The following is a 27,387-nucleotide window of genomic DNA, read 5'->3' on the forward strand; positions in this document are numbered from 1 at the left end:
TTGATCTTGTTACCCTCTCCACCACATGTCTCCTCTGGGTCTCCCTGGCTTACCCTGATAGTTGGCCAGAACTTTGTATCTTACCCCTCTTTTCTCCTAAAGGCACTTCTGTTTCACCTCAATACTTACCTATCCCTTTCCAAAGAATTTTATTTTATTTTATTTTTTTTTTTTTAAGATTTATTTATTTATTTATACAAGCACTGGGTACAGTCAGAAGCACAGGAGAGTGAGAGAATTCACCAGAGGCAGAGCAGGGAACAGAACAGGCAGAGTGACGAAGCACACTGCTGAGGGGAGCAGCGGACGCGGCAGGAGAGGTCTGAGCGCCATGTGGGACACTCGCCGGTGGCCGGGGATCGAGCTGGTGCTGCAAAGGCTGCGGGCAGCTTCGCAGCCCAGCGCTCAACCGCTGCGCTACCAGGGGAGGCCCTCCAAAGAATTTTAAATAACAGTTCATACATTTTTCTGTTCTCACCCACTAAAGAAATTCTTTTATTTCAAAGCAAAATGACTCTAACAAAGACCAGAAGAGTATTTGAGTTGAGCAGATAGTTATAAAAGCAAAAATTTTAAAGTTAGATTTAATGTCAATGTTTTCATTTTCAATGTACCTCCTGGAATGACTGTAGCAGTAAAATAGTGCATATGTTTAACTTAGGACACTGTTTGCCAAATGTATGTTTTAGATAGAGATGGATTTTTAAGTTTACCCTAAAAGTTATCAAATTTATTTTAAGAATGTGTGCCTTTGTGTCTGTCCTCGAAGTTATTTTTACGTATTCCATTCCCTCAAATAACAATCTATCCATGTTCCTATAACAAAACCACACTTATGAAAGCAGAAATCATTACAGATAATGAAAGTAAGAATAAGTAAATTCTAAATAAGAAATACAAACATTGTAGAAATCTATTTCGACAAATGGGCATAAAAAAACAGTAAGTCTATGACTTGATATTACCTAAGTGCTAATAGTTTGCAATTTTGAAAACTTTACAAATATTTGTAAAATAGTAACCTGACTTTTTTCTTTAAAGTTGAGAGAAAGACTGCTTAGGTGAATTGTCAAAAACAAAGATCATTCACATATTTCTTCAGGTTTACAGTCAAGCATTCAGATAGGAACAAGACGAAACTAAATGTTAAGTTGGGGCCTCCCGGGTGGCGCAGCGGGTTGAGCGCAGCGCTGTGAAGCTGTCCGCAGCCGCTGCAGCATGGATTCGATTCCTGGCCAGTCAGGGAGATGCCCACATGGTGCGGCAGACCTCCCCTGTCTTGCCTGCTGCTCCCCTCAGCAGTGCTTTCGGTCTGTATGCCTGTTCTGCTCCCTACTCTGTCTCTGGTGAATCCTCTCACCTACCTGCACCTCTGGCCTATGTACCCCAGCCATTGTGTAAATAAAAAACAAATCTTTTTAAAAAAACTGCATTTCTATGCACTAAAAACAAACTTTAAAAATATGTTAAATTGTCTTTCTGTCACATCCTCTGTGTTTGCTGTGGAGAACACCTGCCTGCTGAATCAGCCTTCTCCTGATAAATTGTAATCAGCCCTCCTGAGGGAACTGAGTAACCTCTTGTTCCTGGCTGACATAACACTTTCAACCAGAGAAGAGATCAACTATTTATAAACCTTAATTTCTTCCTTTTTTAAAAAACTTTGAGGTAATACTGCATAAGTTTAGGAGTACAGGTTCACACCCCTTGAGAGGTGTGATGCCACACTGTGCCCACCACCAAAAGTACAAAGGCCCCTCCACCACAGTCCACAGGACCCCTCTATCCTTTGTAGCAACCCTTACCCACTTTTTTTAACCTCAGTCCTGTTGCCAGAATCTAAGAGTTTGTTTTTGTTTTGATTCAATTCATTTGCTTTGCTTCTTATTTTCTGCATAGGAGAAGAATCATCCACAGAATCTTAAATTTATCTATGTTGATTTCAAGGGGTATCATGCTTAAAATCCCTTCAGTTCCATTGCCAGCAAAAGTCCATCTCTCAGATAATCCATCCTCATGTGACACTAACTCCTCTCCTGGTCCTCATGCCCCCTAATGTGTCCTCATCTACCACACCTCCCCATGCTCCCAAACCAGCTGCTGTGCCCTTTGAAACTCACGGACTGTCTGGCATTAGTAAAACAATCTTAGTGTCTTCAACCATGTTTATAAAACTTTCCTCCACTTCATTGTTCTCATTCAAAAGTTATTGCTTCCCTTCTTCCCAAGCCTTCCCTTCACATGAATGCGGCTTTTACTCTTATGCCCAGAAAATGTTGTACATACCGTATTCCCCGTTGCCAATTCCAAGTCATCTCTCCCAAGTCCTCCTGGTTTTTGAAGTGACTTTCACTAAACCTTACTTACTACTCATAACCCTTCTTTGTTGCTGAGAGCTCTACCCCATATCGCTGGACACTCTCCTTACTCATCATGACTCTGTTTCCATGTTTTGCATCTTTGCCAACCACCTAGATAAGCAATGTGCTCACCTCTCACATTTTTTTTTAATAAATATTTATTTATCCATACAAGAACTGGGGTTCAGGCCAGAGGTGTGGGGGTTGAGAGGATTCACCAGAGAGAGTGGGGAACAGAACAGGCAGAGTGACTGAAATGCACTGCTGAGGGGAGCAGTGGGCGAGACAGGAGAGGTCTGCTGCACCATGTGGGTCACCTCTCTGGCTGGGGATCGAACTCATGCTGCAGTGGCTGCGGATAGCTTCAAAGGTTGAATCTTAACCCCTTGCACCAGCAGGGAGGCCCCACATCTCACTTTTTTGACCTGCTTAGCTCTAATGTCCATGTTCTCCATCCTACCTTAGTCACTCATTCCCAGTGAAATCCTAGGTTGAGTTATGCTCAATAGTGTTGCTACATCTGAAGTTGTAGTTTGAAATATCCTGTTCTGTGACCCCTATATTATTACCATCTGCTTATTTTGTACTACCACACAACAATCTGTGATCAATTCCAAAACTTAGGATCCAATGTATCTACCCATTTTTCACTACCATCCTCATGTGTCATTAGTCCCCTCCTTACACAACATAACAAGTATTACTTCACAAAGATTCTCAATTATCTTGTAGATTTTTATCCAACAAAGTACAAAGTAAACCTCAGTATGTGTTGAAGGAAACAATCATTTAACTGTAATTAATAGATACATTTCAAATATATTGACATTAATCTCAACATTTTCCTAATAAGCTCTTTGTTCCATTTTTTCCAAGATATATGATTATACCACTTCTTTTTCAGCAAATCTCTAACACTTTTCCCATTGACATTGGTCTGTATGATGATGTCACTGAGAACTCATTGAGAAAATATTATAATAAGTTAAGAAGAATACCACCATTCCACCAGTATTTCCACATCCCTGCATGCCCATGTTATTCATATATGCCACCTTGCTTTCTCTTACCATGGAAATAGGATCCCGTTCCATTTGAGACTGACCCCCTCAATTTGTGCCCTGAACTTTTCTGTTTTTATCTTCTCAGGAATTTTTATTTATATTCATGTCTCTTTCTATTACACCAAATGTTAAAGAGAATTGCAAAAAAAGAAAATAAGGAAAACAATGTAACTCTTCAGAATAATGTAGTTTTTAAAATAAACTTCCAGTATCCTCTCCAGGACACCACATTATATTTAGATGTTGTGTCTCCTTAGTTTCCTCTTGACTAAAAATGGATTCTTCTCACTAAAAATGCATTTGTACAGCACAGCTAAATCCTTTTGGTAAATAGAATTTTGCAAATAGTGTTACCTGAAAATATAGCTATCTACAAACCACAACGTAGTGAGAAGAAAAAAAAAACCCTTTGAGGTGATTCTATGTCTTTTATTTAAATATTGTTGAGTTGATTAATGTGATATTGGTGTAACAATGGAAGGAGCTGACTTGAGGGTTGTTGTTTTCTTTTTTGTAATTAAACATACACAGAGAGACACACACTGTCATGCACACACATTTAGAGAAATTTCCTACTTCATACTGTGTAGACACTTCCCTTTAATCATGACTGCGGAAACAGGATTTTTAGTACAAAATTATGAAAACTAATTCAAACAACTGGGTGTCAGGATCTTTGGATTCCTACCCAGATCTGTTATTAAAACCCAGGGGATACTGGTCATATCACTTGCCATTTAACTTTTTTAGACAATCTTCATTTGCTAAATCAGAGTGGGAGAAGAGTAATGGTTAGAGAAACTATGATTTTTCATGCAATGCTATCATTTTCTAGCATTTCCCAAGATTTCTTTATTTAGTACCAATTCATAATTGGAAGCACCATCTGGTGTCATGAAAGGAAATTTCAGGGAAAGTTTTAGTTGGTTATGTTTGCAGCCACATGCATCATTAGTTTATGGGCAGGGAGGGCAATGACTAGACTGTCATTTATTATGTTAAATACTCATATAGTGATAGAACGCCACCATGTAAGCATGACCAACATACTGTGTTTTGCTTTTCCCATAGCCTTTTGACTGGTTTATATTATTTTCTGTGCTTTGTTTTGATATAATTTTAGTATCATTTTGGGAGCTGATCTGAACTGACCATTTACTTTGGAGGTCTTTTTATTCCAATCAAATATTATTAAATCAGTGGGTTAAAATGAAACATCTCAATGTAGTTTTTCTTCACAAGCACCCAATGTAAATTGTGAAAATGTCTAAGTAAAATTAAGGTTTTTTATGAAGAGTGCCATTGAGTGTTATAAAAAAAAAGTGCTTAAGATGGTTTATAGAGTGGTTCAGGTTGCCTAATTTAATCTTTTTTGTTCAGTATGTTCATCTGGATAACCACACCTGGGATCTGGCATGAGATTATTTTCAAAGAACTTAATTGTGGGCCTCCCTGGTGGTGTAGGGGTTAAGTCTCAGTGCTATCACCACTGTGGCCTGACCTTGATCCCCGGCCAGGGAGCTACCCACATATGGCACAGCAGATCCCCCATCTCCCTCACTGCTCCCCTTAGCAGTGTATTTCAGTAGATCTGCCTGTTCTGCTCCCCACTCTGTTTCTGGTGAATCTTCTCACCCCCTGCATCTCGGGCCTACACCCCAGTTTTTCTATGCATAAATAAATAAAAATAAATCTTCATAAAAAACCTTAATTTCTCTGACTTCTGTATACTGGAAGAAAGGAAATTAAACCTTTAAATGAGGACATTTACATGCATGTGAATTATCTTCACAATGTGGAGTTAATAGGTTCCCAGTGCTTTAAAGAGTAGTGTCCTGGAAGAGTTATTGCCATGTTGGGAAAAATCATGGTTCAAGTTATCCAAGACTACCTTACCTTGTCATAAAATTGGACTACCTATAACTCAGCTCAGCTTCATGAGATAAAGAAATGAACAAAGAATCTGCTGATTTTCTCGTTAATTAAGTAGCAGTCCTTTAGAGTCACTCTCCTAGAATTTACTACAGCAATAGCAGAAGAAAAACCACCTTGTATATTTTACAAGTTTAAAAAAATAGAATTTTAAATAGCAAATAGTATGACATTAAGACAGTTTAACTAGTTTGGCTTTAACATCCCATAATAAAAATCAGACCAATTAATGATAGTTAAAACCATTTTATATTCAGAATTAAATTTAGCAAGTACTTATTCTGAAACATGCACAAAATATATCTTAAAGAATATTTGACCATAATCAATCACCAGGTGTCTATTTGCCTGTGAGGATGAAGCACATGCTAACATTTAACCATCTGTCAGTCAACATTATTTATTGAATACCTGCTGTGTATGGAATAGTTAACCTTAAAATAAATCAATCACAGAAAAGTCAAGATTTTAATACTGAATACAAGTAAATGAAAGGAACTACATTAATTTCTAACCAACAACATAATAAGTTGCTCCATCATTTTTGCATTTCTATTGTATATGTACTCTTGGAATATATTATATGCCTATATTACAAATCACCCCTTTAAGTAGAAAGCCAACATATATAGTATGTGAGCATACTCTTAGCAATTGTCTTTATAGCTAGGATCATCCCTCTGTCTCCATGCAAAATTTTAGTGGAGGGATTTTTCTCTTTTCCCAAATATCATTCATTAAAGGATTATCAATGACCTGCTACCCAGGTATACTTATTTGGAAATTTTCACAATTTAGGTGATAACTTCTGTGGATCACATAATGTTACCAGCAATGTTCTGAATGGCATTGTAAAGAATTCCTCACTTGGTCATTTCTCATTTTTTTAGATGTGGACATAGTGCTTTTCTCTTGGGTTTCTAGTCAAATATATTAACATCTCATATACACAGTAGGCACTTAATATATATTAGGTCTTTATTTCACTACTATCTCCAGTTTAAAATGCAACTAGAAAAAAACATTAGGAAACAATAGAGTGTGGGGTGTTAGAATAAAAGAGGTCTCACTTCCAAAATGAGGATCCTGGACTTTGAAAAAAGCTTTAATGTTTTAGTTCAAGCTAGGAAGAAAGGAAAAGAAGAAAGGAAGGAAGAAAGAAAATTGGAGAAGGAAGGAAAGGGGACATGGAATGAGAAAATATACAAGCTCCAAATTTTTAAAAGTGCCTTGGAATAATCTTAACATCACAAAAGTTAGTTCCTGGGCCTCCCTGATAGCGCAGCGGGTTGAGTGCAGCGCTGTGAAGCTGTCTGGAGCCTCTGCAGCGCAGGTTCATGGGTTCGATTCCCAGCCGGCCAGGGAGATACCCACATGGCGCAGCAGACCTTTGTTGTCTCTCCTGCTGCTCCCCTCAGCAGTGTATTTCGGTCCATCTGCCTGTTCTGCTCCCCGCTCTGTCTCTGGTGAATCCTCTCACCCTCCTGTGCCTCTGGCCTGTATGCCAGTTCTTGTTAACAATAAATAAATCTTTAAAAAAATCCTGTAGTAAATTTCCATTAAAAGTTTCATTTTGTTAACCTTTACATAAGAACTACATTGACTGTTCTTGTATTTTAACATTTTTCTACCAAAATTACATATATATGCAGACAGCTGAGAGAACATTTGTGAATACAAATAAAGTTTTTGCCAAAGCTCTAGAAGATCAAAATGATATTTTCTAAATTTCTAGTTATTTCTTTTTTCCAATTTTATTGAGATATAATTGACATGTAACATTGTATAAACCTAAGGTATACCATATAACTTGATATATGAATATATTTAGAAATGGTTACCACAATAAGTTCTATTAACTTATCCATCACCTCACATAGTTACATTTTCTTCTTATAATGAGAACTTTTAATTCTACTCTCTTAACAACATTCAAATATGCAATGCCGTATATGAACTGTAGTCACCATGTTCTATATTGTATCACCAAAAACATAACTTAAAACTGAAAGTTGTACCTTTGAACACCTTCATCCATTCCCCCCACTCTCCAGCAACCACAATTTGTTTTCTGTTTCTATTAGTTCATTATTTTATATTTTACCTATTAAGTGCGATCATGCAGTATTTGTCTTTTTCTGCCTGACTTATTTCACTTAGTATAATGTCATCTTAAGTTTCATCCATGTTGTAATACATGGCTAAATAATATTACATCATATATCCACAATTTTTTATCTTTTCATCTGTCAATCAACATTTGGCTTCTTCCAGAACTTAAATATTGTAAATACAGCAGCAATGAATATGGGAATGCAAATATTGCCTCAAGACAGTAATTTCATACCCTTTCAATTCAGAAGTGGGATTGCAAGATCATATTTCCATAAGTGGCTGTTCCAATATGCATTCCCACTAACAGTTACAAGGGTTTCCTTTTCTCCATATATTCACCAAGCCTTCAATTCATGAGTAAATATGTACATAAATTGGTTTAAAAATAATACTGAGAGAATAAAATTTGCTTAAATTACTAACAGTGTATTTAAAATAACTAATTATTAACCAGTGATAAAGTACAAAGTTAGCAATTGTTGCATTTTCCAATGTAAATGAAGTCAATGAAAGCATTTTATTTTGTTTTCAGCATAGAGAGAAAATTTAAACTGCTGTATTTACCATTGCTACTATAACAAATTATCACAAATTTTGTGAATGAAAACACAAATATTATTACTGTAGAGTTTTGAAGGTCAGAATTCCAAAATAGATATTGTTGGGCTAAAATTGGGAAGTGGTCAGGATTGAATTCTATTTTGAAAGTTCTAGGGGACAATCATTTTCATGGTTTTTCCTACTTCTAGAGGCTGCTTGCATTCCTTGGCTCATGATTTTCTCAAAATCACTTCTGCTTCTCTGACGTTCTTCTTTTTCTGCCTCCTTTATATCTGTGGTCTCTGTAATGCCAACTTCCAGGAAGTTGGAAGGTTTCAGTGAGGACTCAAGCTAAAATATATAACCACAATATGAATATTGGGGGTGGGGGATCCATGTTATATTAATATAAATGTACAGTTTGATTGGCAGCTGAAGGGGGAAGATAAACCCTTTTGCAAAGTTCAGGAGACTGGCAATGCAGAGTGGGTGGGATCTACTTGGAGAGCTCTTGGAATCCATCACAATTTGGGGAGTTGCCATTTCTCAGGGCCACAGTTACCAATGGCTCTGTCCAAACCTTGGAGAAGGCTTCAGGATTAAGGGCATGGAGTCCATACGCATCTCAAATTGCCTCAAACTCTGTACCTTAGCAAGCAGACTGAGGGGTAACCTGGAACCCTCAAACGTGCATGTTCTAGATGGGTTCCACCATCTACTGCATAAAGACAAAGCATTCCTTTAGTGTGAAAGAGCTTTGAAAATTAGTGTGCATAGACAGAGAAGGAGAGAAAGCGTATGGTTTCCCAATGAAACATCCAAAGTTACCCATCCCCTTGTGCGTAAATGCCCAGCCAAACAGTGTTGACCCAAAACCGGGCCACTGAGGCCTGAAAATTTGCCACACATCTAAGATACCTTCTGGCAGGAAATCATAGGAAAGAGGCAGAAGGGGGCAGGCAAGTCTGAGAAAAAAGGAGCAAAATCAAAGTACAAATCAAAGTAAAAGCTGCCGTTGTCAGCCTCCCCAAGAATCTACCACAACCACATTAGTGAACTGTAAATTTTAGACAACTAAGATTTAAGTTTTTTTAAAAAATTTGTTTTTCAAATTTTATTTGAACTTCTAATTAATTTTATATTTGAATTCCAAAGACAGTAGGGAGAACCAAAGAACAAATTTAATTAAAAGGGCAATCTAAAAACTGCTAAAAGTACTCTTGACAGAGATTCATTTGTGTTTTATGACTACTGCTAAAAATAATCCAATACCTGGTATATGATCAAGATGTTCAAGTGACTAAGCAGGCTGAAAAAATTAAACATGTATTTGAGGAGAAACAGAAAAATGTTATGAATAACTCCTATCCAAATCAAATGCTCTCATAAAAATCTACAAACTGAAGTAGATATGTAGGAATTCTCTTTGTTAATGTAGATATGGATAATAATGAATTAATGAAGCCATCAGACATCTTGATAGATTCTATAACTAATGTCCGTTATCTAAACCTGTTCCCAAAAAGGCAAAAGTAAAAAAGAAATAAACTCTCCTTAACCTTTAAAATCTTTCCAAATGCAATTATGTGTTTCCCAATACAGTGGCAACTTCCATTTCTAAACCTATGAGCTCCTGCCTCTGTCCAGACATAACATTTTCCTGTTCTATGCTCTTTTTTATCAGTACTTGTTCACCTTGTTAAATGGTTTTAAATGTCTGAGAATGGAAATTTCTATTGCAATTTATGATTCATTCTTGCATATTGCCTTTCCTCTAAACTTTTGAATCCTATTACACCCAGTCACTTGTTAATATCAATACTCCAGAGAACTTAAGTGGCCAATTTACCCCAATTTGATAGAAAGGTGAAAAGTGAATTTAAATGACTTTGCCTTTAATTAAGTTACTATAGTCCACAAAAGTAAGTTCTTATTTCTTTTTATTTCCATTACGCCAGAAACATAGGGTGATGCATATATGAAACTCACAAGAAACGACTTCCCTTTTTGCACATGTGCCATCAATCTCCCTAAAAGAAAGGTTTTTCTCAATACATCCAGAGTAGGTAGGCCTGTTCCAATAAATGTCACCTCAGTATGGGGAGCTAACTGTAAATTGAGGCCCTGTGAACCTTTGGAGGTCTATTACCATTACTGAAAGAATGCAAATTATTTTAAGTTAAGAGCAGTGAAGACCCTAGAAGCTCAAAGACCTCTTTGTCCTTTGCCCTTTCTATTTATCAAAGAAGCAAATCACTGTTTCCCCTTTTTATGACCTTGAAGAATGTGGTTTGGTGGTGGTATGATGCAGGTGTAGGTTGATCAGTGATCATGTTCTACCTCTTGGAGAAACTAGCATTTTTACTCAGTAAAAACACAAGGTCATCTTTTCCTTGTCATGAGGTGTCCCCCCCTTTCTGTCTCTCGCACACCAGATCCTTAAAGAGATACATATCCCTGGTCTACTCCATTATTCTTAAGAATTTACAGACATGTTAATTATGTGTATGTTATTAAAGTTTTGTCTTTTATCCTACTAATCTGTCTGATGTTAATTTGTTAGTCCATCTAGCCTCAGAAGAAACCAGATGGGGGAGGGAGTTTCTCCCTGTGTCCCCACACACAATATTAATGTAGTTTGTTTTTTTCTTTACCATAGAAAGAAAAAAGATTCCTTTGACCCTACTTAATATTGTCGGCACTCACAATTTATGGGGGGAACATGGGAGGCACATTGCCCAATGATTAGGTGCCGGAGACCAGCTTTGAGCAAAATTTTGGGTCAGGTGTCCCTGAAAGGACGAGACAGCCTAGGCAAAACATTAAGGGTTGAAGGGAAGGGGAGTGAGGCAGACACAAACACTCTTATATTGGTGAAAGCATCTGTTACTGAGGGTCTCAGCGGGTCTTTATTTATTTATAAATTAAGGCAAGCATGGGATTACATCATCACATGCATAGAAGCAAAACAAAAACAATTAATGCATTCCTTTCCCATAGACATTTTGGTGCCTACGTGTTTTTGAGAAAAGAAACGACCTTAAAAGTTAATAGATAATTGAAATTTAGACTCATTATTTCACCCTAAACAACTACCTAGGTCAGCTAACAGTCCTTGGCACCGCCCTATCACCAAGGCTACAATATCAGGAGACTCCTCCATCTATATGGCCTACAGCTAGAGACCAGTTGCTTTCCGGTAATCAGTTGTTAGAACTTTTTTCTACCTAGAAACTCCTAGTGTAATCACCTTCATGATTCATTACAAGGCTTCTCTGTGGAACTTCCATATGAGGAATGTTATGACCGGCTCTGGGTTGCTTATCAGACATGCCCCTGCACAATAATTATTTCCCATTCTCAAGTGAGCCAAACTATTCAGTGTTTAATTTTTAAGCAAGTAATTTTCCATGCCATGTACTTACAATATTCTTATCCGTATAATTTATTGCCCAATGTATATTCCATAAGGTTTTTTTCTTTTTATGACCAAGAACAAAAAACAAATGGATGTTTAATCTTCAGCCCCATGGTGTGAGGCACAAGGCATCTTCAGCCCCACGGTGTGAGGCTCTTTAAAAGTCTTCGGCCCCAAGTGCCAACCCCCCACCCCACCCCACCCCTCAACCTCACGACCCCCTCGCTGGGTGGGTGGGGGTGGGGAGAGGGTGTGAAAAAAATTTTAAAAATTAAAAAAAAAATAAAATTCTGGGCCTCCCCGGTGGCGCAGCGGTTGAGCGCTGGGTTGCGAAGCTGACCACAGTCTCTGCAGCGCTGGTTCAATCCCCGGCTGCTCCCCGGCCACCTGAGGAGGGTCCCACATGGCGCGCAGACCTCTCCTGCCGCCCGCTGCTCCCCTCAGCAGTGTACTTCGGTCCTTCTGCCTGCTCTGCTCCCTGCTCTGGCTCTGGTGAATTCTCTCACCCTCCTGCGCTTCTGACTGTACCCAGTGCTTGTATAAATAAATAAAAATAAATCTTAAAAAAAAAAAAAATAAAATAAAATAAAATTCTTCGGCCCCACGGTGTGAGGCCCTTTATCTTCAGCCCCACGGTGTGAGGCCCTTTTCTTAGCTGCTTGCCTGTGTCTTACCTGGCTGGGGCAGCAAGGTCCCCTGCAGCAATTAAGAGTATAGATTCTGGACAAAACACGCTAAGGGTTTGTTTATGACTTTTTTTTAACAACTGTGTAGTTTGGGACAGTTTTCCAAGCCTCAGGTTCATCACATGTGAATCAGGGATGAGAATAACCAGAACTGGTGTAAGAAATAAATGAAATACCATGCAGTGAGCATGCACTGTAGTCCTTGGCACATTCTCATCAACCCCACTGCTTTTGTTTCACATTCAGAATCGATAAATAATTACCGAGTGCCAGAACAGGGGTATGGACTAGAGTTTACATTTGGTAGTAATCAGCATCTAGATGTGTTACCGAATGTGGGTCTCAGTTTCCCTTTGCCAATAAAAGGAGACAGAGTTTGAGAAGATGGAAAGCAGTTTAATTTGCTGACAAATTGAGGAGCGCAGCAGATTCGTGTCTGGAAGACTACCGTCCTGGCAGTGGGCAGGGGTATTTATCCAGAGTCACAAGGGAGTAGAAGGGGGTAAGTGGGCAAGAGTTAGCATGTCTATCCTGGTGATACAGTCAGGTGTCTGGAGATTTTGGGGAGATTCAGGTTGGCACCAGCTTGCTTTCCTATCATTTCTGGTCAGCAATTTTGTTTTTTATTTTTATTTATTTTATTTATTTATTTTTAGGATTTATTTATTTATTTATTTATTTATTTATTTATTTATTTATACAAGCACTGGGTATAGTCAGAAGCATGGGAGGGTGAGAGAATTCACCAGAGCCTGAGCGGGGAACAGAACAGGCAGTCCGACAAAATACACTGCTAAGGGGAGCAGCGGGTGCTGCAGGAGAGGTCTGTTGAGCCATGTAGGACCCTCACCGGCGGCCGGGATTGAACTGGCACTGCAGAGGCTACGGGCAGCCTTGCAGCCCAGTGCTCAACCACTGTGCCACCAGGGGAGGCCCTGGTCAGCGGCTTTGATACTCTTTTTTAAGGGATGTTCTTTTTCCCTTGGAATGTAAGAAAACAGAATTCTTAAATCTAGAGGGTCCGATGGGACATGATGAGAGACCCTTCCTTTTATCACTGCATCATTCCTGCTTCAGACACAGTTAAGGCTGTGTGACTGTTGGAATAAGGAGCAAACTCTGAGATGTGAATGGCATCCCGAGGGAACGTCACTTCCACCTCCATGCTGAAGAGATGAATCTGACTTCCAGAAGGGGGGTGGGGGGGCTCCAGGAACAAGGGGTAGGGTTAAGCTGCCATGCTTGAGTAGATAACTGAACACATGCAGATTTGCGCTTTCTTGCTTTTCCTGTTTCTACTTTTATCCAGGGATTTGGAAGAGTCATATGGAAGAGAGACATGTAGACACTCTTGGAAATATACTTGGAAGAGACACATGGGGAAGCTGTCCCTGGCAGAGACAACGGCAGCCATTATTTCAATTTGTATTTTGAATTTGGTTTTTGTGACCTCCTTCTGTCCCAGCTCTCTGGGGTCTGCTTCAGAACCCCTTTTCTTGTAGTTCCCCACTGGGAAGTACCTTTGACTTGTGGCAAGCTTGAGAGACTCAATAGTCTCACATCAGGCCAATCCTTTTTGGCTGGGCATTTTCCCCCCAGGGAATAGTTAATTTTCAAGGCTTTATAAAGAATATCCTTTCTTTTCTTTTCCCTCTATGGACAGTAATTCTGTTAAAGAACTCTCACACTAAGAGTATGCTTGCTTACCCTTGTGCAGTAGATGGCTGGACCCCTTTTAGAGCATGCACTACTTAACAGTTTGGGGACCCCTGGCTACCTCTCTGTCACATGCTAACATGACTACAAAAGATCATCAAAATAAAAGTAGAGTGAAACTGAGAGGTCACAGAACTGAAATTTGGGGCACTCAATTGTTTGGAGGATGTCAAGGAGAGGAGCAAAAACTTACAAAGGTGTCAAGAAAAATGTGGTGGTGAATATTAGAAAAAATTATCACCCCTCTTAGGTAGTGACTTAATTTTTAATTAGCTTATAAATGTCCAAAATTTAGGACTGACTGAGCAAACTACATTATACTGAATCAATTGGTCACTGAGTCAATGTTAAAAATATTAAATGCATGAAAATACAATTTTTTTAAGTTAAAAAAGACAGAAAAAGCTGTACATATTTATTTGCTCTATAGATATTATATACATTATAAAAATGGAATGGCATTGAGAATTATATAAATAGTAGTTATTTTTCTTGAGCTTTAATTCTAAAATAATAAATACAGCTAGTACTAAGAAGAGCATATGGGCCGATCATGGCATTTCATATTGTTTCCTAAGAGTTCCATGAAGATCCATCCAGTTTTCAATTTAAAACTTTTTTTTTTTATATATAGTAGCTATACTTTTTTTTTTTTTAAGATTTATTTATTTATTTATACAAGCACTGGGTACAGTCAGAAGCGCGGGAGGGTGAGAGAATTCACCAGAGTAGGGAGCAGAGCAGGCAGAAGGACCAAAGTACACTGCTGAGGGGAGCAGCGGGCGGCAGGAGAGGTCTGCGCGCCATGTGGGACCCTCCTCCGGTGGCCGGGGAGCAGCCGGGGATAGAACTGGCGCTGCAGAGGCTGCAGGCAGCTTCGCAACCCAGCCCTCAACAACTGCACCACTGGGGAAGCCCTAAAACTATTTCTTAAAACCAAGGTCAAATATAAGCTTTCATTAATTGAGGATGTCTGGTAAGAAACAAACACTAAAAGACTGTCATGTGATATGTAAATATAATATTGAAAGTGGTAATTTCACTGATTATTTGGCACAGTGCCAGGCTCATGTCAACCTTTGTTCATGGTTCTTGAAAGGAGGTGAGTTATCCAGGTTCAGTCCATTCTTTTAAAGTAATCCATTGGAGGTTATTAACTTTAATTAAGTTGACACAATGTTAAGATATATTTCATCTGTTGAGGTAGAAAGATTTGACCTAAATTGTCTTTTGAATACAAGTGCTTTGTGCTGTATGGTAAAACAAGAATGATGATAAATAACTACATACAAAAAGTTTAAAAAACAACCAAGATCAATGATATGGGTTAATTTTAGTGGAGTATGTACTTAGTCTTATTAAAACAATCTTGCCATTTTCAATCTAAGTATTCCCATTCTTTGGTACTTAGGGAAAAAAATTGATGAAGAGGTTATAAAGGCTGTGTTTACTGGATTTAATGAGTTTAAGGCTGAGTGAAATTTCCTTTTGATATTTATATGGACTTCCTTCTGTAAGGGTGCCTCCCAGAAAGACCCAATCCCCTTACTTCTTTTAATGAAGGAGGCAGAACTTAAATCTGCATGTCTTTGTCTACTGTACCTTCCCCAGTAAACTCATTAATTGAATTTCCTTTCTCTCCACCCATCTTCAAATTCCCACCTTAGCTAAACTATTTATGATGGCATCTAAAACCTTGGTGGGGGTGTGGTGTAGTAACATACATCTGATGAGGTGTGGTCCTATATCTCGAAATCCCTCTCCAGTAACCTCAATTCTAAAGTCAGTCCATCAGGGAGGGTTCCTGATGGACTATGGTGGATTGTGTGTGCGTTGTTAGTGGGTATGTTGAGGTAACATATCTGACCAGTGTGATCCTATAGCTCTGACTCAGTGTTGTACATTCATCTTACTGCAATAAAAGTGATACCCACAAATAAAAGAAAAAGCAGCTCAAAGTAATCCTTATGCATAGTCTGTTCTTCTTCAAACTGTATGTGTATACAATACCTTGATATACCAAATGAGAAATAGAAACCTTTTAAATGCTGTAGTAATTATGTTACAAGAAATAATTTTAGCTACAAAAGCCCTAAAGGAAGTAATTCATTTGCATCAGATAAGTTTTCTCAAATATGAAAAGAGAATGCTTGATCCGATTCATTAACTTTAAACATTGTCTTTAATATTGTACAATATTGAGTGTAGCGCTATTAATAGTTCCTAATGGTAAAATACCATGGACTTTAAAGCAATTTCAAGTAATATCACTTAGGATTAGCCCCATCATTAAAGCATGTTTATAGCATTAATTTCTGTTTCTCTACCATTCTCTCACTTCTCCATGCCTTAAATGTTTGCATCACACTCATGGATGTGTGGGGTCAGCCCCCAAAGAGTCAAATGGACTTTCTCAGTAGGCCCAGAGCAGGTCTCTTGGCACCTTGGTATGAAAACTGGAGGACAACCAAGAACCCGTGAGCCTTAGGTTACTTAAATAATGCAGGTAATTTGTGGCTGAGAGCACTGAAGTCTGGCAGATGCTTCTGTTTTTCCTCAGTCCTTAGCCTTTCTGCCCTTTTCCCAATTCAGGAAGCAATCACTGTCTTTCTTTTATTACCTAAAAGAATATAGTTGGGGGGTTTCACCCAGTTTTAGGTTTATCAGTATATGGAGACTCTCTAAGAGAGTCTTTACTGACAGTAAGGATGAGGTTACCCCCTCCTTGTCTGTCATGTGAAGTCTCCCCCTCTCTGTGATAACGAACAAGTATGGGGGAGCTGCTCTGGGGTACTCCTGGAATCCATCTATATGCAAGGAGGAAGGGAGTTGTCACTTCTCACTGAGAGAGTCCTCGGCCACTGTCTCCATGTTCTGGAAAAGACTTGAGGACCGGAGGCCTGGAGTCCATATGCATCTCACATTGCCTCAGCTTAAGTGCCCTTATTTATGCCAGTTCTCATGTTATCTCACTAGTACTGCTTGTTAATTTTGAGGGGGAGTATCTCTACAAAGGTAGTTTTCATCTGCCTTGGGCTTTCGCATGTCTGTAATGAGTGTCTTCCTAAAAAGTGGTTGATTCCTTAAGTTACTTTGTTATAATTACCCCCACCTTCCATTTGTCAGGCTCATTGCAATGTAAACGCATAACATGTCTAGATGGGTCAGAATCATGACAATATCAACACAGGCGACTTAACGCAGATAGAAAGGAACAAGAATTCGAAGAGGAAAAAATTAGTCAACAGACACTGCCTTTCTCTGCCAATCACATGAGTGAATCCATGAGCCTTTATAAGATGAAGAGAAAATTATGATCAGCTTTTTATTTTAACAAGAATACTATTATCTTAATTCGCTTATGGCTAAATTTAAATTGTCAATTCAATGTCATCATTAAGGAACTTTTTACTTTTCTTTCTTTTTATTTTAGTTTCACTTTCAGATCTACTTTTTTTTTTCAGTATCTGGAATGCAGACTCATGAGCTTCACCTGTATAGTCAGGCGCTCTGCAGTTTGGGTGCTCTACGGTTGGGCCTAACTCTCGCGGGACTTGTTTTTAAAATCCATTCCAGATGATTCTTATGTACCTAGACTTTAAAAAGCCTTGATCTGGCAGACATTTTCCTTTGAAAAAGGACCGTGAGAACACAAACGCTACTCTGACGGGGAGAAAACCGAAATAAACTAGCGGATTCAGAGGCCAGGCTTCTGGCGGGAATAGACCTGAGTATTCTGAGAAGACTGAGGAGAAAGGAAAACCAAAGAGGAGGAATCCCATGCTGCTTCTCCAAGGTAGTGCCTGGAAAGAGGAAATTTCTCTTCCCCTTTAGGGTAGTTTTGTTTTTTTTTTTTTTTTTTTTTTTTTAGATTTATTTATGCATACAAGAACTGGGGTACAGGGGCGCAGCAGACCTCTACTTTTTTTCGCCCTTCGGGTTCTTTTTTGGGCTGGTTGGGTTATCAAATTAGTATTGGTCAGATTAGCACGAAGAAAAGAAATTTCATTGTGTATGTATGGAGAATTTAATGACTGTAAATTTTAAAGTGCGGTAAACCAGGGGTTTATAGCCTGTGCTAAGGAACCCAGGGCATCACAGACAGAAAGGGGTTTCACCCAACCAGGAGAGCGTGACTTCATATAATAAAACCTTGCTTCTGGGTGTTTGCCCTGCCTTAACATAGGCACTTCCTATTAAGAAGATTGTTTCTGGAGCTATCTCTAAAGCTAGCTGTAAGATAAATGAAATCCATCAGGTTTTTATGCCATTGGCCTCTGTAGCTATCACCTGCGACCTTGAGCTTGTTAACATAGAAGATGCGTGGGTGTGGGTCACGCGCGCCTGATGCTGGACACCTGAGCATGGGTGTGTGCGCATGTGCAAGTGTGCACACCTGTGCCCAGGAGGGCGGCGCTAAAAGGGCGGCGTCAGCCTGGGGGAGGGGGCTCAGTGGCTGTTTCCCTGCTGGCTTGTTTCCTGTGCTTACCATTAACATCTGCGAAAACGATGCCGAGGGCTCCAAAATTCTCCAAGTCGCTAGAACCGACGGTGAACCTCCCCCGCCTGGGATGGTTGCAAAACGCTAGGTAATAGCATTTTTTTTTTTTTAAGTAACAGCAGTCTTTTCTGATAGCCACAGTGCTTCAGTTGGCCTTAGTTCCATAAACCAAGGTAAGACCTATTGGAAAACGCCTACTCTAGACATCTTGGAAAAAGCTTGTGTAGCAGCGGGATGGGCATAGTACAGGATCTTTATGACCCGAGCAGACGGGTAGAGTCCTGGCGCCCTCGGTGGCTTTTTCAGGCTTTTATTAGGATTTACCAGGTACACGGCAGGCAGGGGTGCTGGGGGAGTGGGGGGGTGCAGGAGACTGGCAGGCCTCCCAGCCCATCTTCACTCTTTCTGGGCTCTCAGTGTTTCCTCGTGGCCTCTGCTTCTCTCTTCTCGGTCTTGTCTGGTCTTCTGGCGTACCGTGTCGCCGCTCTTATGAGCTCAGTCTCTCAGCCCAGGTGTACCCGCCTATGCATGCCCACACCCTGCTCCAGGTGGCCGCCATCAGGCATGCATTCAGGACCACAGGGATCCCTCATCCATCCTAATGGCAGAGGGCAGCAAAGGCTGATACTTTACTTAACCTACAGCTTGTCTGAACCTTTTGGGGGGAGACTGAGCCCACAGTATATATTCCTGGGCTGAGGAATAGGATAGGGTCCTAGGTCTTCAAGGAGAAAGCAGGGGCACTCACAAGCTAAGGAGAGGGCGATTCAAATGACAAAGACCAGATACTCTGTAATTAAACATTTGCCCTGCCATGTAGACAGGTTTTCCAGTACAAAGGTTACTTCTGGTAATAACTGTAGTTCTGGATAAGACTCCTAATTCTTATTCTTTTATGTAGAGGAAGTGGTAAAAGTTCCTTGTGAGTTTACAGGGCTTCAGTTAATTTCAGCTGGAAATAATCCTTGTACAATGTGGTGGAGGAGATGCCCGTTTTTCATTTGGGGCTTGTGGTCTGGTATGTGGTGTTATACTTCTATGTTTACAGTGATATCTTGAGAGAGTAATGTTTATTTTTGGTATGGGCTGTGTATTTTCCTGATATTTCAAATGCCAAAAGTGTTATAGATACTAATGCATCAGCAGAGTTGAGATAAATGGAGTTGTGTGATCCTTTCAACCTTGTTTGCTTAAGAGAACGGTTTACATAAAAATATGTGACACTCTATCGCCAAACACTGCCCTTGCACATCTAAATGTTAAAGGGGTGCTATTATCTGCTTTATGTGTTCATGGAAAACCAGTGGTACTGGTAGTGGTGGTGGTGATCAGTAAAATCTATTTTTACAGTATTTATTTTGTCAGAGGACAGGGGAAAATTCCTCCACCCCTCTGAGTTTTTCTCTGCTGGACCATTAAACAAATTAAATCAGACAGATTATTGGAGAAAAGACTCAGTTTAATGACATAGGATTGGTGGACCTACATGACTGTAAATGGGACAAACCAGGGGTTTATGTTGTGTACTAAGAAATGGGATAGGGCTCGGGGTGTCCAGGAGAGAGGAGGGGGTCTTACGTGACAAGAAGAGGGAGAGAACTTCATATGACATAATCTTACTTCTAGATATGCCCTGCCTTAAGATTGGTTTCTTCTGTCAAAAGATTGTTTGTGGAGATGTCCCTAAATCTAGGTAATCTGTGTTCTGGAAGGCTAGGAGAGCAGCTGCTTCTCAGGCCCATGGGATCTGGATTGACATTAGTTCCATATGCCAAGGTGACAAAATACTAGAAAAAACCTACCTATCTGAATATTTTGGAGGAGACTGATCCTATAGCTTACCAAAAATTGTTCTTTACACTATCTCCGTTTGTTCTTACAAAAATATAAGCTGTTATCTTAACATTGGAGAGAAAAGGGGGATGCCAAGAATGGCTCACTAATTGGCTAACATTAGAACTAGAAAATTGCAGACCCAGGCGTGAATCCCTATTTTCTGAATCTATGTTCAGGCTTTTTTCTTTTGACCTGTGGTCCTCAATATTATGGTCCACAGAAAGCCAGGCTTCAGTGAGATCCTTTCAGGTGGTCTTTGAGTTTTAACAATAATACAATAATACAAAGAAATGTTTTGTCTTTTTCACTGTGTTAATATTTGCACTGAAGTCACGAAAGCCAACAATCCCTAGTACAAATCAAGGCAGTGATGCTGATGTGTATGCACGCTATTTCTTTAAATGACAGTAATACTTCCTGTCCTGGGAAAAAGTAGGGGGGGATTAGTTTTCCTAAATCTTGATTACACATTTTTTAACATACTGTGTTTTGAAAAAACAAGTATGCAGAAAGCATCCATGTACTTTGAGTGTCAAGCTGAGGTAGTTATTTTTTTTCATGGAATATTTTCGGTTGAAAGAAATCTAGTGGTAGATTTTTAGAAAAAAAAAAAAAAACTAATGGTTATTCAGAGTTGGGTATTTGGAATACATCATCTCAAAATAATTAAAGTGAGCTTCATGCAAGACAATTAACACTACTTGTCAGTGAAAATTTTGAGAATTCGTGCAAAAAAGAATTTTAGAAATCTTGTAAATGCTCCCATAAACTTGAAAGCTTTTCAGTTCTGAAAAGTGTTCTGACCCCAAAAATGATGGTAATGTCATTTTTATATTGCATAACTAAATATCAGTGAACAAAATTCACCAATTTCCCAATGCTTGATATTACAAAGCTGCCCATATGTAAAAGATACATTAAAAGTATAAGATGTATCAATGGATTTTAATGTATCAGATCACAAAAGTTTCTTGGCTTAGTTTCAGATTGCACACTGCCTTTTGTTTCGGTAGTTGTATCATTTTATGTTGCCTTGATGTTGGTTAAAACACTGTATATGGTTTGCCCAATTGCCACGTGGAGAGCACAGAGCCTTCGCCACAGGTATGGGCGTGGTAGGAAAAGGCGAGTCTGTAGAAGTGCTTTCCCCCCACAACGGAGACGGATGTGGGGGCTCCGGATGGCAGCACGTGGCACAGCAGACACCATTTTCATAGAACAATTGTTTTTATTCACTTCCTGGTAACTTCTGTAGGCCCTGGCTCAAGGACTAGCACTGGGTCTCATGTACGTCTTTTTCTTAAATGTTCTTTGCCATTTCTGGAATTGTCCTTGGTTTCTCCTTAGCTCATAGGTCATAGATGCAGAAATATTGTAGTATTTAAGGCATCCGCATCAAGCATCAGATGGCTTTGCATCCAGAAACATTTAGCGGTAACTCAGTTTGTGTAACACGGAGCTATAAAATATAATAAATGCATAATGTCAAGCATTAAAAAAAAACTGTATATGATTTAGAGGTACAGTTCCACTTCTCTTCAAATGTAACCACTTCAGGGCCTCCCCGGTGGCGCAGCGGTTGAGCGCTGGGTTGCAAAGGTGCCCGCAGCCTCTGCAGTGCCGGTTCGATCCCCGGCTGCTCCCCGGTCACCGGAGGAGGGTCCCACATGGCGCGCAGACCTCTCCTGCCGCCCGCTGCTCCCCTCAGCAGTGTACTTCGGTCCTTCTGCCTGCTCTGCTCCCTGCTCTGCCTCTGGTGAATCCTCTCACCCTCCCGCGCTTCTGACTGTACCCAGTGCTTGTATAAATAAAAATAAATCTTAAAAAATGTAACCACTCCAGAACCATCACCAAAGCACCCATAAACTTTCACCATCCATTGGGCTCCTCTCCTGTTTACTCCCACTTTTATGAAACTTTATTTTGTGAAGTTTGGGTGTAATATTACAGAAGAGTACTCAAAACTACCTTTAAAAGGCTATTGAAATATTCATCCCTTTTCCAAACACTTTTCTGTGAGGCTGTATTGTTCGTATATATGCTTCTACCACAGAAACATATAATAGAGTGAATGTAGAATACACGAGAATCCCCCTGTCTTCTATTAAACTGGGCATTTAAAAGATTTATAGGACTGTAAATCAATGCTAATCTCAGTAAATGTTTTATATTTTGTTAAATATAGTTCTTATAAATTTTTAAACATAGTAAGAAATATTTTTAATTTTTTATTTCTAGCAGGATAAATTATATACATATACACACACACACACACACACACCACTCCCCCTGCCCCCCCACAGAAGAGCTCTTTGGGGATCTTCAGTAATATTTAAGAGTATAAACAGGTCCTGAGACAAAATGGCTCCTCTACCATTAGTATACCAAGCAGTAGCAGTAAAAAACCAAAAACCCAGGAGCTTCTATTTCTGGTTCTTTATATTTAATGTTTTTGTTTTTCCTCCCTGGATGCTATTTCTTGTAGTAGATACTCTGAAATATACCAATCTAACCAGTTGTTATGAACCATCAAAATCATCTAGTAAATAGTGTTACAGACATATATATATATATATATAAATAATCTATCATTAGCATAGTTTTGACAAGCTCAGTGGTTGCCTTGCTAAAACGTCTGAAGGGAGGGAACTCCAAGTTTAGATACTTACCAATGTCATTGCTTGCTCAGACTCCTGATGATCCAGATGATCCAGATGATATTTATCCACACTTAGAGTACTGACTCGTCATCCTCCCAGATGCTACCTCTTGGGGATATTCTGGCCACAACAAGCATCACATCTGCAAACAACCAAGGTCACGCAGAGAGGGGTTTTGTTTTGTTTTCACCCCATCTCTGACTCTTAATCTAAGAGGAAAATTTCCTCAGAGATCTACCACTCCTCCCACCCAGACTTGCTTTTGGGCAGAACTTAGTTACATGGACACACCTGGCAGTAAGTGTGAGTGGGCCAGGAACGTAATGGAATTTCAGCTTCCATCACAGCTTTGCTGTGAAGTAGGAGATACAGAAAATACCCCTGGTATGCAAGTACCCATTAGTGCTACAGTGTAATACATGTGTGTGTCCCTAGAGGGAAATGTATAGGGGGTAGTATAAATGTATAAAAACCATCAGGTCTAAATAAGTGGGTGAGGTTACTCTCTGTTCTTTTTTTTTTTTTTGTGTGTGTGTGTGTGTGTGGTGGAAGTTCTGTTTTGTGTTACCTGTTTTACTTAAACACCTAATTCTCTTTCAAGTTTCAAGACAAACTATTTCTTCTTTGAAACTTTCATAAATATCTAAAGAAGGAATTTTCTCCCTTCTATGAAACCTTATAGCAATGTATTGAGGCCACTGTTATGGAACTATGTGTATTGAAATGATCTGCTTATGTTTTGGCTGCCCTGGTAGATTGAGGTCCTGAACAATAGAACTGTAATTCATTTTTATATACTTCCATGTAACTGGTATGTTAATGTGTATAGATTGAATGAAAAATATGATTGAAACCATCTTCCACAATTCTATAAAAAATGGGTGGAAGAAAACTGAAAATTATTTCTTTGACACCACTCTTGATGACCATGTGAGACTCTAAATAGCTGGATCTTATGAGTAGGCTTGTCTGAGGCTCTTTGCTAAGTTGAATCTGTCCATTTATGGGTTAAGTAGGCTACATATTGAAGATATATGTTATGGTATTAAAAAGGTTTGAGTTTATACACACAAACACACACATCCCTTTTATGTGTGATGAACATTTGACCTTTGTGTTCAACTGCTATAGTATACTATTTATATCTTTAAAAATTATTAACAATAAAATAGCAGGCATCCTCAGTAATAAAAATAGCTTCTTCAACTAAAATAACCAACATTAAAATAAGAAAGCTATAAATATGCATGCTTTATAATATAAACCCAAATGTCCCCTATGGTATAATTAAACCAATCCCTAGCATTTAGAGAGGGCTTTTTATCTATGGATTTCAAAGTGATTCACACATTATTAATTCCACAAAGATGCCTCTAAGGTAGAAATGTTACAGAATAGGAACTTGAGATTTGGGGTTCATTTGCTAAGGGCTTTGATGCTAGAGGCTTCAGAGATAGGTTTAAAGGTCAAATAAGAGTTTCCATATCCTCTTCTCAGGTCACTAGTGTTATCTTCATATGAAATCATGTCTAGTTAAGCAGTCATATGTTCTTGGTACAGTGCTGGGGACTGAACATGTTTAATGAACATGGACTCAAATCTAAGGTGGGAAATGTAGTTGCAGACACATTTTAAAAAAGACAAATCAACACTTGTGATGCAGTATTTGTTAGTTATGGAACAATTACAAAACTTTACAAGTAAAGATTTAATTGGCCTCTCACAGTAAAATGGAACTCACATTGCATCTATGTAAAAATTACACACACACACATGAGTTGGTATAGATGGTAAGAGAAAGGGGGAGAAGAAAGTGGGGGGGGAATGGAAAGGAGAGGTAGGAGTGGAGAGAGAGGAGGGAGAAATATGGAGGAAGAAGAGGAGGCAAGAAGGTTTTTGCATTATGAATGTACACTAAGCACATTTTGGTTTAAATCTGGAATAAGCTGCAACAGTGTATGGTCAGAAGAACCCAGACTTGAGGGGAATCTGGAAGAAGTAGCTGGGCCTGTAAAAATGAACATATGAATTAAGATCCCTATATCCTAACCTAAAAGAAAGCTTTACTAACTGAAGTAATTTTATTATCTTTTGAGGCACACTCATGTTCCTGTATGACCACTTAAAGAGTCCACAACAGAAATGGAATTACCCTTGCACCAGATTAACTGTACTTAAACCAAACTAATCACAAGTTCCCCTGCCAGCCTCTTTACATCTTGATTGTCAGTGCGTGGGCAATAAAAAAGTTAGTGGAATGAATTAATGTCCTCACAAAACACTTGTGTATGTTCTATATGCTTTTTGAATACAATTCATTAGTTGCCTGAATAATCTTAAAATCTTTTTAAAGAACATTTCACCATTGAAAGTTTGTCTTGATGATGTCCTCCTTAGGCAACACTTTACCTTTGCACTGAAACTTTTTAAGAGAGAGGCCCCCAGGGACTTTAGACACTAGAGTCTTGTCCTACTCACTTGGCATTTGCAAAATGCAGCTAATAACAAAGTAATAGCTTACTCCTAGAAATAACCCCAGAGCCTCAGGAAAAGCATTCAACCTGCCATAAATTTCCTCTAGCATACAGCACACCAAAGCAGTTCACCCTTTGATCCTAACTAGCAGCTGCAAATCTCTCTTAGGAAAATTAAACCTAGAGGAAAAAAGGCCCAATTTTGGGTCTCCCCTGGTGGCGCAGCAGTTGAGCACTGGGTTGCGAGGCTGCCCGCAGCCTCTGCAGCACCAGTTTGATCCCTGGTCACCGGCGAGGGCCCCACAAAAAAAAAAGGCCCAATTTTGGGATTCCCAGGAAGCCATTCTGCAAAAAATGGTTACAGATGTGATCTGGATCTCTACACTAGCGACCGTGTGCCCTCAAAGGGCTCTGAAATCACCACTGCCCCTCAAAGATAACATCATAATTGATGTGGCTATTGCTTTGCCAATTTTTTCATTTCTTACATGAAAAAATGTAATAATTTTGAAAAAAGAATATAATTTAGAATATGCTACTTTATAGCTTATTTATCTTTTTAAGACATTGTCTTTTCTAGTTGAAGAATCACAGTATCATCTTTGTATTTATGTCTTACCTGGTACACTGATTTTCTAATTTGCTGAAGCATTATTGCAAATTTAGTGACTTTAAGTGGCACCCATTTATTAGCTCAAAGTTTTACAAGTCCAAAGCCCAACTACAGCATAGCTGGGTCTGTGCTCAAGGTAGCACAAGGCTGAAATCAAGTTGGGGTTGGCTACATTTTGGAGCTTGGAGTTCTCTTCTCACCTTACGCAGGCTGGTAGAATTTGGACTCAAATGCAGTATGTGAAACCATGAGGCTTCTGGAAGAAATCATAGGGAACGTTGATCTTGGCAAAGATGTTTTTTGGATCTGATTCCAAAAGCATAGCCAACAGAAGCAAAAATAAAATAGTGGGACTGCATCAAATTTAACAGCTTTTGCAGAGCAAAGGAAACAGTCAAGTAAAGGAACGCTTCACAAATTTGCATGTCAACAGTTAAGTAAAGGAAAAGACAACCTTCAGAATGGGGGAAAATACAGGCAAACTATATATCCAGTATAGGTTAATATAAAAAAGATATAGGGAACTCTTCCATCTTAATAAGAAAAATACACTCAACCCAATTTAAAAATAGGCAAAGGCCCCAGAAAGACATTTTTCCAAAGATAGACAAATGGTCAACAGGAATATGAAAAGATGTTCAATATCATAAACATCAGAAAGTATAAAAATCATGAGGTATCACCTCATACCTATTAGGATGACTATCAGCACAAAGGCAAGATGATAAAGATGTGGACAAGATAAACCCTGGTATCCTGTTTGTGGGAATCTAATTGGTGCAACTGTTATGGAAAAAATATGCAAGTTTCCCCCCCCATCAAAATTAGGAAGATTATATGATCCAGCAACCCCACTGCTGAGTATTTAGCTAAAGAAGCTGAAATCACTATCTCAAAGGGATATCTGTATACCCGTGTTCACTGAAGTGACATCCATAATACCCAAAATGCAGAAACAACCTGTGTAGTCATACATGGATGAATACATGGAGAAAATGTGGTACACAAATGTTGTTTAGGTGTGCATATATATATATATATACATATGTATATGTACATATTGTATGTATATATAGATGTATATATGTATGTGTGTGTGCGCACATATGCAATAGAATATTACTTAGCCTTAAAAAGGTAATCTTGTCATTGGCGACGCTATGAATAGGCCTTGAAGATAGTATGCTAAGTGAAATAAGCCAAAGAAAGGCATATATATGTAGAATCTTAAATCTACTTATCTTAAATCTACTTATATGTAGAATCTTAAAATAAAAAGCAAGCCATGAATTAGTAGAAGCACATAATGGTGGCTGCCAGGTTTAGAGAAATGGGGAGGTATTGGTCAAAGAGTACAAACTTTTAGGTATATGTTGGATAAGCTGAGAACCTGACACACAGCATGGTGACCATATTATCAGTAGTTATTGTTATTAATATGGTTATTAATGCCATATTATATACCATATTAT

The 27,387-nt window shown here is 39.0% G+C and overlaps 1 long non-coding RNA gene across 2 annotated transcripts in view; it reads left to right on the forward strand.

Annotated features, from left to right (window-relative positions):
* LOC119246772 (uncharacterized) overlaps window positions 1–27,387 on the forward strand; it is a 150,990-nt gene that overhangs the window by 21,452 nt on the left and 102,151 nt on the right. The window contains exon 1 of one of the 2 annotated variants that reach the window (XR_008552034.1): window positions 17,601–17,627. The exons of the other annotated variant lie outside the window; for it this stretch is intronic. This is a non-coding gene — a long non-coding RNA (uncharacterized LOC119246772). Of the gene's footprint in view, window positions 1–17,600; window positions 17,628–27,387 lie in introns of those variants that run through there. 2 annotated transcript variants of the gene reach the window in all.

The sequence above is a fragment of the Talpa occidentalis genome, unplaced genomic scaffold, assembly GCF_014898055.3.
Source record: "Talpa occidentalis isolate TD23 unplaced genomic scaffold, MPIMG_talOcc4v2.1 talOcc4.15, whole genome shotgun sequence".
Classification (NCBI taxonomy): domain Eukaryota; kingdom Metazoa; phylum Chordata; class Mammalia; order Eulipotyphla; family Talpidae; genus Talpa; species Talpa occidentalis.